Below are 12,560 nucleotides of genomic sequence, written 5' to 3' on the forward strand. Positions count from 1 at the left end.
AAGAATTTCTTAAATCCTACATTATGTAATAATAACCATAATTTATCACACAAAGTTTACTACTGGACTTTTCATAAGACGTTTCTGAAGAACATTAAGTTCAGAAATTATGACATTAGGAAACAAACTCATTATTAAAATTTTGGTCAAGAACCTCTAACAGTATTAAACACCTTGCTGACTACTCTTTTTCATGAAACATCATGCCTTTTTTTTCTTTTTTCTTTTTTTTTTAAGGAGCAAAGTTCAGTGAAATGGTAAGATGCCAAGAGTTGAATCTGATCTCTTTTCTGATAGGTTTGCGAATGTTTTGGGACAGTGCATTATGTTAAATACTAATTAGAACTGGAATCCTTAGCCTTTGTAGTTTTGCATTCTTACACCCTAGCTTAAGAATAGGGAGAATTCATGAGCTTCTTCCAGATAGCTGAGCTACAGAACTACTTTCTAAGAAACTTATAAAACCTATAATGAATAATTTCAGATAAGATGATTCATTTTTTTTAAGTTTGACTTAATTAATATGTCTAAAAAGTTTGCTAGCAGCCTGTTGGTCAAAACTGACTTTGAAGTAGTCATATCAAATGAAGGTTCTGCTATTATTTTTCATTTATCCCCGCAGGGAACATTTTTCCTTTTATTTATGATTGTGAAGGGTAGCAGTATCCGCCCTAAAATTGGTGCTGCTTTGGTGTATTGATTGCTTTGAGCTATAGTCACTTAAAACACAAAATGCAAGGAGAAGGTTTTTCTGAACTCCCCTCATCTGCCTAAACACAGAGCCCCCAGAAGGAACTTAAATATCTTAGCTCCCCTCCCCAGGAATTTTATGAATCAGGGAAGACTGAGTCTTAATGGGAGAATAGACTATAAGTCAGACAAACTTTGTCACAAACTACCCTACCTCTTATCTATTCTTCTAAGGGCCCATTTGCCTTTCCTTAAAATCATTTACATTCTCCTAGGAGGCCTATATCCTCTCTGACCTTTCCCTGTTAATAAGATGGTATCTAATCCTGAATTCTAAGCCACCTTGGAGAGTTACTCATTTTTTCTGGGCATCTCCTGTGTATGCAAAAGGTATAAATGTTAATAAGCTTCTTTCTGTTTTTCTCTTGTTAATCTGTCTTTTTTTATAACGGTCTCAGCTAAGAACTCAAAAGGATAGAGGGAAAATTATTTTTCCTCCCCTTCAATTGCCAGTATAATAAAAACCACTTTCTATTATATAACTAAGGTTAGAATGAAGAAGATACCATGCTGATTTTTATGGATATATTTTTCAATTAAGTAATATTTATTTAGCACAGTAATCAAGTGTCCTACAAATTATATTTTTAATGGTAATAATTCTGTAGTTGAGTTTATTCCCAATGAATACATAATAATTGACTGAACGTAGGACTTCTTTATGCTACCCCTCGCAAATCTGTAGGATCTTCAGAGGACACAAATCACCATTTCTACCCAGCTTTGCATTATTAAAATGTCCAAAGAGAATAGTCTTTCACACTCTTTTCAATGATTCTGTTCTAATAAGACATTAACTTCTTATCTTATTATTTACTATTTCTACCAGATGAGTTACTCATTTAAGACTTAGACGTGAACATAATTTAAAATAAGCTTTGATAACAAGTAAAAAATTTTTCAAATGTTGAATAGATTTTATCCTAGACATCACTCCCCATCTCTGCTTCTTCTCTTCCCACTCACTGTACCACCCTATCCCTCTCTTCGTTCCCATTTCCCTCACTATACCTCAGAAATCGAAATTACAACCATCTTCACTTTGATGAAACCCCAAAGTAGTAATACTTTGTTTTCTTCTTTGTGATAATCATAAAGCAACAGTTAACTAATAACACCATTTGCTATTCTGTTCATTCTAACTACATAATGAGTTGTATTTCATGAATACTACTGCTACAAACCAAAGAGGATGAAAACAAATAAAAGGACACAAAATTAAAAAAGAAGAAACTTTAAACATTTCACAGATACATATTAACAACCATGGCTGCTCTCATCTGAGTTACCTTACAGATATTTTTTTACCTCATTAGGTTAAAGTATGTTTTTCCTGAAAAGCATTTTAAGTAGAATCATATACTTTTAGTTAAAAGTATATGATAATTTGTGGGCCGCTATACTGGTAAAGACTAGAAGACCGGAAATGTGAGATTTTGTTCTCCTTAGAAGAACTAGGACTAGGAAAGATTAGATTGATCTCACTTCAATGTCATTAATTAAATACCTATTGCCTGTTTTTTAGGAGACAAAATTGCCTACAATTCTCTTATATATCAATGAGAGCACAAAAGGAGGCAACCTTCCCCTGAGACCCTCACCCCCAGCTCAAAGGTATATTTACATAACCTTATTGTAAACAAAGGACAAAGGGAAAGCAGCTAGCTAACAATTTGGTTCACTTTTCCGCCAGGTTAAAGGTAACCAGAGACTTCTAAATTGTTGCAAACACTTCTTAATCCATCAGTGTTGTATGGGCACAATATGAATCTTTGAAAATCAGGTAAGAATAATTTTAATTTGAAAGAAGAGCAGTGCCTGACCAGGCAGTGGTACAGTGGTGCAGTGGATGGAGCATCGGACTGGGACCAGGTGGATGGACCCAAGTTTGAAACCCTGAGGTTGCTGGCTTGAGTGCAGGCTCATCTGGCTTGAGTGTGGACTCACCAGCTTGAGCGTGGGATCACTGGCTTGAGCACGGGATGACTGAAATGACCCCATGGTCACTGGCTTGAGCCCAAAGGTCGCTGGCTTGAAGCCCAATGTCTCTGGCTTGAGCAAGAGGTCACTTGCTCTGCTATAGCAACCTGGTCAAGGCACATATGAATATAGGTTAGAAACCATGACACCCCATTGATGCTTACATTTGCTGTAGTATGAGCACATGGTAGTGTCCTATACAGATGTAAAAAAATGCAGTTATGACTTCTTAGTATGATAATTGACTGAATAAATGCATGAGTTTTGTTGGTTGTCTTAATTTTTTTGTTGATGGGTTTTTGTTTGGTTTTTCTTGGCAGCCATTTGGGAAGAGAAGAGGCCCTGTATTTCTGGTATAACTATATCTAACAATATTACTAATAAGACCAGGGAAATACACCAAACATAGCAGAAAACAGGAACAATAACAAACCAATAAAGGATTCTTTGAAGTTGCTTATTCCCTGATAAGCATCATGATAGCAAACAACCACTCAGAGAACAAAATTATGTCCCTGTCTGTTTTGTTCAACATTCACTGATTTTATTTTGTGGCAGCGCATTGTCTATATATGACAGGCTATTTCATAAAGAGAAAGACTAGAAAGTGGGTTTTATGTCTAGAAATAACAGTAATACATTATCAGCTCCACCTTTTAAGCACTAAAATGTAGTTTTTTAAAGATAAGCTAGAGCTCTGTTTTCACCAGAGACACTGGGGACCATTTTAAAAACTTATACTTGCTTGTCTGTTCGGGAAAGGCCCCCATTCCACTGAATTGGCTACAGCAGTCTTAGGGCCTGCAGAGCAGAGCCTGAAGCCTACTGCACAGATTGGATTGCATTCTCATCAGTATTTTAGGTACAAACATCACCTCCTTACCTGAATTTCCCATAGGCAGTTTGCATTCCCAAACCATCTTGAACCTCTCAGTGAACACAGGTTCGTTCTGATCCCCATGTCACAATGTGTGCACAAAGGATGTGAAATCATGTAGAATTTGGTCTAAACAAACAAACAAACAAACAAACAAAAAAGTTTAAGCAGGCAAATTCACTGAAGGTGAAAAATCCATTAAATTTAATTCAGTATCTATTATATTTTACCTGCTTTTTTTGGAAGAAGTCCATCATTACTTTCTTCTGATAGCAAACATAATGAAGAATTGAATGCTGTCATTTCAATGAGGTCTCTCTGCCCACAAACGTTTATTAAGGACTTGCCTAAATTGTAACTCATTTTTAGCGAGCAAGAGAGAGAGAAAGAGATGAGAAACATCAACTCATAGTTATGGCACTTTAGTTGTTCATTGATTGTTTTCTCATATGTGCTTTAACTGGGGGTGGGGGGACTCCAGCCAAGCCAGTGACCTCTTGCTCAAGCCAGCGATCCCATGCTCAAGCTGGTAAACCTGAGCTCAAGCTGTATGAGCCCACACTCAAGCTGGCGACCTCAGGAGTTCAGATCTGGGACCTCAGTGTCCCAGGTCCATGTTTTATCCGCTGAGCCCCACCAGTCAGGCTTGTAGTTCATTTTTTGTGTGGAATAAAAAACTTAGTTTGTGTCTACATGCCTCATGATGGAACATTCTAGAATGATTGTAATATGCATTTCAGTAGATATATTACACTTAGACAACTAGCACAAATGGGGAAAAGTCAAGTCATCAAAGAATAATAGAGTCAGTAGTGGAGCAAGTACTTAGCTAAAGATTTTGAGGTAATGTCCAGAATTTTTCAAAGGCAACACATGGATAGATTTTAAAGTTAACTCAGAGGTCTGAGAGTCTGTAGTTAGTTGGAGAGAGCCTAGCAGAGCTCTCCAGAGAGTATGCAGGCACATTCTTTCACCATTTAAAGGACCCATCTTTTTCTCTGACTTGGCTCCCTAATTTTATTTATTTGGGGTTGGGGCAGGAAGACACATCGTCTTCAAGTAAAAAGGGAGCCCAGACACCCAGAACCTGGATGATTTTTTATCATTACCGTCTTTCCCTGAAGCCTGAGCTGATTTCCTAATGCCAAGGACCTGAATATACAGGGTGGGCAACAAGATAGTTTTACAGTTGGGAGTTTATTCTTGTATTATTTATTAATTACTGTATTTATTTGTATTACAATCAGAAGCCTACTTTTGCCTACACCTGTACAGCAGAGGGGTTTGAATGACAGATACTGGCAGAACTATATTATGAAGATTCTGCCATCAAATGTACATTAGGGACTTATTTCTTGTAACATTAGGGCTTATTTTCTATAAAATTTTATTACATTAATGATGCAATTCAAGGGAAAATGCAAATCTATTTTGGTATAACATTGTCAATTATTCAGCAAGAATTTACTAACAGGTACTGTATATTGGATATGTCAAATATCCCATGAGTCTTAGCCTGAGTTCCTCCAAAATAAGAGACAAAGGTCGCGTGTTAGTAGTTTATTTGAAAAGCATGTGGCTAAGAGACAGGAACAGAAGCAGACAGGGTGACACAGAGAGGGAGCGATAAACAGTACAAGGATGTGTTACGATTGGCTGTCACAGAGAAGCTTTAGAACATGCTTTCCAAGGGACAAAAAGAGTTAACATTTATCTACTGATCTTCATTTCCATTGGTCAAGGGTAGTCTGTCATAAGCAGTTAGACAGACATGAGCAGAGCAAGAACTACAGGCCAGGCACAGAAGGTCACCAGGGCAGAAAGCCCCAGGTGCCTAGCAACAGGCAAAATTGGGAAAACAAGGATCTTGCCCTCAGGATAACCTTTCCTCTACTAGCAGATTGCTGGTCATGCCATCTAAACCCCTTGACTTCATATCACTTGCTATGTAGTTTAGACCCTTGGACTTCATGTTGCTGGTGGTGGTTCAGACCCTCCCCTGACCTTTCCTCTCCGGGCATGTTGCTAGTCATGTGGATTAGACTCTCTTAGTAGCAGAGTGAACAAGGGGGCTGGGGAAGAGCCCTTAAGGAATAAGCCCTCAGGACAATGAGGTTCTGACCGCATCAAATCCATCTAGGCCTCAGTAGTGTTTCAGCTCCAGGCCCAGCAGCAAAACCAGACAAGTAATGTGATAGCTGATCTCAGGACCAGCTGCATTGACTATTGATCCCTTGGTGCCAACCAATCAGTGGAGACCAAACCTTAATAGAATACACCTGGAAAGCTGATGGATATTCTATTGAGATCCTCTCCTCCCCTAAGAACTGCCCAAGATCTCCACCCTTAAAAGACCTTAGGAAGGACAGGAGCTGTATCTTCCCCCCGCCCTCCTCCTCTTCTTTACTCCAGGCACATTTTCCTTGCCTCTCTCTTTCTCCTAAACTCCAAGGGACTTTACAAGACTTGCATCCAGGAAGCAATAGGCAGTGGCAGCTCACTCCAGGCTAACCACTGAACTTGTCTCCCAGGCCTCCTTCTCTCTGACTTTCTTCCTGCACAGCCAGTAAATTCTTTTGCTAGCTATATTTTGTCTCTTGGTTGATTTCCTCCAAGAAGACAAGAATCAGTTCTCGTCCTTTTGCCGGTAACAGTCCTATGAACATTAAATCTACTGCCAGCTCCCCATTTTTTTGCACATGCATCAGGGTGGAGACTGCTCCGATAGCGCTCCACACTCCTGAGTCAGGCCAGGCACTGTCCTATCACTTATGCCAAGCCAGTCAAGGCTTGTGTGGAATCAGTAAGTGCTTAAATAAGAGGTCGGTCCTAGAGAATTAGCAGAGATATCCAGTTATCACAGTACTTTAGAACTGACTGCTACAATTGAAATTAGAATATGATTTTCTAATTCTGATCAAATATCTTTTAATGAATATTTTATAGAGTCATTTAGTTTTACAAAGAATAACCTCATTAACACTTTGGAGAACACAGTGAGATCTCACTAATTCAGGCTGCATTAAACATCATGATTTATGTACTGTGAGTAAGTTTACATTAGTATTACCTACTTTTTAAAAAGATATGCTTATATCTTTTACATGACTCCAAAGAGCATTTTAAAGGTTTTACGTTTATCAGTATCTCTAGACAAATATATATTGGCAGTTACCTCTCAAACTAGCCATAGTAATCATTCAACAATCAGTTGCTGACACAATGAAAACTTTAAATTGTAGTTATAAAGCAGTTTAATTCATTAAGTAAGCAACGGGTCTTCTATGATCCACTACTAGCTTGATTCTAGTCATTGTAGGCACTTTAAATTTATAAAAGTATATGTTTAAAAACTTAGTCTACAAATCATATATTCCTATACATCTTAATGCCTCCAGAAAGTCTGAATTAATTATGCTTCTTTTGATTAAAATGAGGAAAATTTAAGGATAAAACAATAAGATTCTATTGGCTATTTTGCAAGTAATTCTAATAGACTTCTCACACTTTTGATACCTCTTCAAATTGAGACTGTGTTTTTCATCTAAAATCTTTTAATTTATATCTTTTTCATAAACTGAGATATCACACCTGACCCGGGGTGGTGCAGTGGATAGAACATCAACTTGGGATGCTGAGGTCCCAGGTTTGAAACCCTAGCTTGAGTATGGGATCATCTACTACATAAGGCCACTCTACCAAAGCCAAAAGACATAGCAGCTCTACTTAATACATAGAAACACAAGGATGCAGCTGTAGCATGCACCGGGTATGAGAACAGACGTCGGAGACTTTCAGGAGTATAGATGTTTCTTTATTGGCCAGTTTAACCTGCGCAGGGGCGAATTCCCAGGTGTCCGGAGACACCGTACCCACAAGGAGCTACAAATGGGAATGGCGCCTGGCGCTTACAGCTAGGTCCTTATATATCCTATGTAAGCAAGCATTTATACAGAAGCAGATGTGGCAGTTACCTATTTGCTAAGGGGGGTGCACACAGCATAGCAACAAGGGCTGGGTCTAGCTCATTGGCGAATTTCAAACATAAACTTCTGATAAGGGTCTCTGACCTATGGAATGCAAATGTTTGTCTTCCTTTGTTCTCAGCCTTACAGGGTCCCTATCATTATCTTCCTGTCTCTGCTCCTACACTCTGGAAATCCCAGCACACTTTCCTGAATCTAACATTTTGATCTTTTCTTGGTCCTTACATCAGCCAAAATAATGAGACAAAGAAACATGTCCCAAATGAAAAAACAGAACAAAATTCAAAAAAAGAGCAAATGAAACAGAGACAAATAACCTACCAGATGCAGAGTTCAAAACACTGGTTTGAAGTATGCTCAATGAGCCCTGGGCAGGTGGGTCAGTGGATAAAGCATCCTCACAGGGCACATACAAGGAGCTACCAATGAGCACACAATTAAATGGAACAACTAAGTAGAACAATGAAGCACATATGAAAAGCAATCAATAAATAACCAAAGTGAAGCAACTTACAAGTTGATGCTTCTCATCTCTCTCCTACCCCCTTTCCTGTCTGTCTGTCTGTCTCTCTCGCTCTCTAAAAATAAATAAATGAATTAATTAATGTAAGAAGAAGAAAGAAGATCAAAATTATGAATAATAGATGGGAACCTACTACAATTACTTGAATATGAATGGATTAAATACTCCAATAAAAATACATAGAGTGGCTGAACAGATAAGAAAACAAAACCTGTACATATGTCGCGTAAAAGAGACTCACTTCAGATTGAAAGACACACACATTCTGAAAGTAAAGAGATGAAATGCAAATGGAAATAATTTTTAAAAAGCTGGTATTGCAACACTTATAAAAGACAATACAGACTTTAAAACAAAGGCTATAAGAAAGACAAAGAAAGAACCAGCAATTTCACTTCTGGCTATTTTTCTGAAGAAAACCAAAATGTTAATTCCAAAACACACATGCATTCCTATGTTTATTGCGCTTTTTCAATTGCCAAGATATGAAAGCTACCTGAGTGTTCATCAATAAATGAATGAATAAAGAAGTTGTGAATATATACAATGGAATATTACTCTGCCATAAAAAAAGAATGAAATCTTTCCATTTGCAACAACATGGATGTACCTAGAGGGTATTATATTATATTAAGGGAAATAAGGACAGAGAAAGACAACTACCATGTGGTTTGGTTTCACTTATATGTGGAATCTAAAACAAAAAATAATCTAAAAAACAAACTTACAGATACAGAGAACATTCTGATGGTTGCCAGATAGGAGGCATTTTTGAGGAATGGGTGTAAAAGAAGAGATTAAGATGTACAAATTGCCTGACCAGGCAGTGGCGCAGTAGATAGAGCGTTGGACTGGGACTCAGAAGACCCAGGTTTGAAACCCAAGGTTGCCGGCTTGAGTGCGGGCTCATCTGGCTTAACCACAGCTCACCAGCTTGAACCCAAGGTCGCTGGCTTAAGCAAGGGGTCACTCGGTCTGCTGTAGCCCCCGGTCAAGGCACATATGAGAAAGCAATCAATGAACAACTAAGGTGCCACAACGAAGAATTGATGCTTCTCATCTCTCTCCCTATCTGTCCCTCTCTCTGTCTCTCTGTCTCTGTTTCTGTGTCTATCTCTTTCTCTCTCTCTGTCACAAAAAAAAGATGTGCAAATTACCAGTTATAAAAACAGTTATGGGAACGTATGGTATAGTAGTCAATAATATTGTAATAACTATGTATGTATTATAAAGATACAAGACTTTTTGAGGTGATCACTTTAAGTTATATAAATATCTAATCACTATGTTATATACTTGAAGCTGATATAATATTGTATTTCAACTGTAATTAAAAAATAAAAAATATTGTAAAAATGTGTTTTGATTTTCATTGTAATTTCCATTTGAACTCACGAGTTCTTTAGGAGAGTATTTTATTTATTTTAGTTTGTGAACCCTGATTTCTGTTTTACAAAGAAACTAAAGTCCAGAAAAGTTAAATGCCTTGCTCAAAATTGTATAGCTAATGCCTGGGCTAAAAACGGGCCTCCTGAGTATTACTCCACTTTACCTTTCCATTTTTTAAAATGTCTATTTTATTAATTTTAGAGAGAAAGGAAGGGAGAGAGAGAAAGAGACAGGAACATTGAACTGTTCCAGTATATGCTCTGACCAGGGACGGAACCAGCAACCTCTGCATTTCTGGATGATGCTCTAAACAACTGAGCTATCCAGCCAGGGCTCCAATTTTTTTAATTCACATTTTTTCCCTAACAGAAAGCTTTTTGAAATTAAATTAATTAGAATTATTTTTATTAACCCCATCTATTATACACTTTTAAAATATTACACTAAACCTTTTTCTGAATTTATTTAGACAATTTTCTCTTTGACATTTTTATCCAGACAGGATTTATTAATGTTTAGTCATATCATTTGGCATAGTGCATATTAGGCTGTCAATAAAATGTTTAACGAGAAAAAACAGTTTATTGAGGGAATTTTTGTTTAAAGAATATTAGTGGCACCTATGCGCTTATCCACAGTCTTCTCCAAGGCCCTTACTGATCTCTTTCCTCCTAGGAGTGTCTAGCCAAAAGGTCTGGCCCACACCCCTGGCTATCACTGGGAAGTGGGAGACAGCTCTGAAGCAAAGCGATAATGTGGTGGGGTCACGATCAAGCTCCACTGAACACAAAATGCTTTGCTAAAGGTTAAATACTACTATATTTTTTCCTTGTTCTTGACAATAGTGTTTGGCCAAGGAAGGGGTGGGGAATGGGACAGTTCTTTCATTACCTCTTTTTCTACGTCCTCACTAAAGCTCACAAAGGGAATCTAATGTCAGAACCTGCAATTCCATGTTAAGAATATTAAACTTGGCCCTGGCCGGTTGGCTCAGTGGTAGAGCATCGGTCTGGCCTGCGGAAGTCCCGGGTTCAATTCCTGGCCAGGGCACACAGGAGAAGCGCCCATCTGCTTCTCCACCCCTCCCCCTCTCCTTCCTCTCTGTCTCTCTCTTCCCCTCCTTCAGCCAAGGCTCCATTGGAGCAAAAGATGGCCGGGGTGCTGGGGATGGCTCCTTGGCCTCTTTCCCAGGCGCTACAGTGGCTCTGGTCGCGACAGAGCGACGCCCGGGATGGGCAGAGCATCGCCCCCTGGTGGGCATGCTGGGTGGATCCTGGTTGGGCGCATGTGGGAGTCTGTCTGACTGCCTCCCCATTTCCAGCTTCAGAAAAATACAAAAAAAAAAAAAAAGAAAGAATATTAAACTTATAGTTAATGAGCTCCTTTTTTGCATATTTTCACTAAGCATGATTCAAACGTGTAACTTTTCCCCTTTTATTATTTAATAAAACTACATTAATCTTACCAATATAACTTGATGCTACATACCAACTATCATTTTCTTGGTATTTAAATATTATACATTATGTCTTTGCTGATAACTATCTTTTTTGTGATTTTATACATTTATCAAAGTAGCTTCATTCCTCTCATTCCTGTTGTACTAGTTATGATTTTTTCCCTTGAACATCCTCCCCCATAACCTTTAGAATTTACAAATTGATAATTGGAATGATCATTCTTCCATCTTCAAGTATTAGATTGTTCACTTGTATCCCTTTAGTTTTGTGTTTTCTCCTTGATCTCTATAATCATTACTTTATATAGAATAGATGTGTGTCGTGACTACAAAGAATGTTTCTATAACATGAGAAGTGCTCACAATATGAAGTTAAGTAAAAAAAAAAAGAAGAAGAAGTAAAGTAGGATTTAAAATTGAATATACAGTGTGGACCCAACTAAATAAACATTTAAGTTTTTTCAGATTAAAATTTTATTTTACTATTCCAAAAGAAATTTTGACAGTTATCACTATGGGTGGTTAGATTGGGTACAGTAATTAAAAAAAAAAACAAAAAACTGGGTATTTTTCATATTTTCTACATGAGTGTGTATTATTTTTTGCCAGGCCTGGGACAGAGTCAAAAGTCAGAACTGTGGCCAAAGGGACAGTTTTGCCGAAGAGCTCTTGCTGCAGTCTAGCTGTGTGAAGGCTTGTCTTGACAGCTCTGGCTTGAGGCAGCCGGCTCCCGTGGGCGCTGGAGGCCTATGAGGAGAGCACAGGTCCCGCAGTGTGTGATGAAGAGGATAAAGCCAAGGGAGAGGTCACAGACCTGAGCGAGTTCCAGAGCTCTCTCAGTCTGTGGTTAAAGCAGTGTTATCTCACTTGGAGGAGAATGGAAATAACATCTGGATCGAGATGGAAACTGAATATCTGGTATCTATGTATATTGTCCAATTTCCTACCCAGCTAGAGATTCATTTCTCTGAACGAGGATATTTGAACAAGTTCTGGTGTTTTAATTCAGATTCATAGTTTAGTATTTCAGCCTGACCTGTGTTGGCGCAGTGGATAAAGCTTCAACCTGGAACGTTGAGGTCGCCAGTTCAAAACCCTGGCTTGCCTGGTCAAGGCACATATGGAAGTTAATGCTTCCTGTTTCTCCTCCCTCCTCCTTCTCTCTCTCTTTCTTTCTCTCCCATCTCTAAAATGAATAAATAAAAATCTTTAAAAAAATAGTGTAATGTTTCCTATATTTTTCAGCATCCCTTTGCCTCAACTTCTTCAATCATTAAGGGCCTACGATAATATTCTCCCACTATCTTATTAAAGTGTCACAAGGATTTAGAAATAAATGTGCCCTATTTACTTTGTCACTTAGAATGTGGCTCTTTGCTCCAAATTATGTTGCCTTTCTAGGTTAGAAAGCTGTGTGTGTACATGTACGCATACCCTTTCCTTTCCCTTTGAACTCTGCAGACTTGATTCCATTATTCTTCTTTCTGTAAATGAGACAGAAGAACAGAACTCTTGTCATCTTGAAAGGTTTGTTTAATGATCATCCCAAGTGAATATATATTTTAGCTGAGAAACATGACTGATGTGACCATATAG

Source organism: Saccopteryx leptura, chromosome 4 (genome assembly GCF_036850995.1).
Source record: "Saccopteryx leptura isolate mSacLep1 chromosome 4, mSacLep1_pri_phased_curated, whole genome shotgun sequence".
In the NCBI taxonomy this organism is placed as follows: domain Eukaryota; kingdom Metazoa; phylum Chordata; class Mammalia; order Chiroptera; family Emballonuridae; genus Saccopteryx; species Saccopteryx leptura.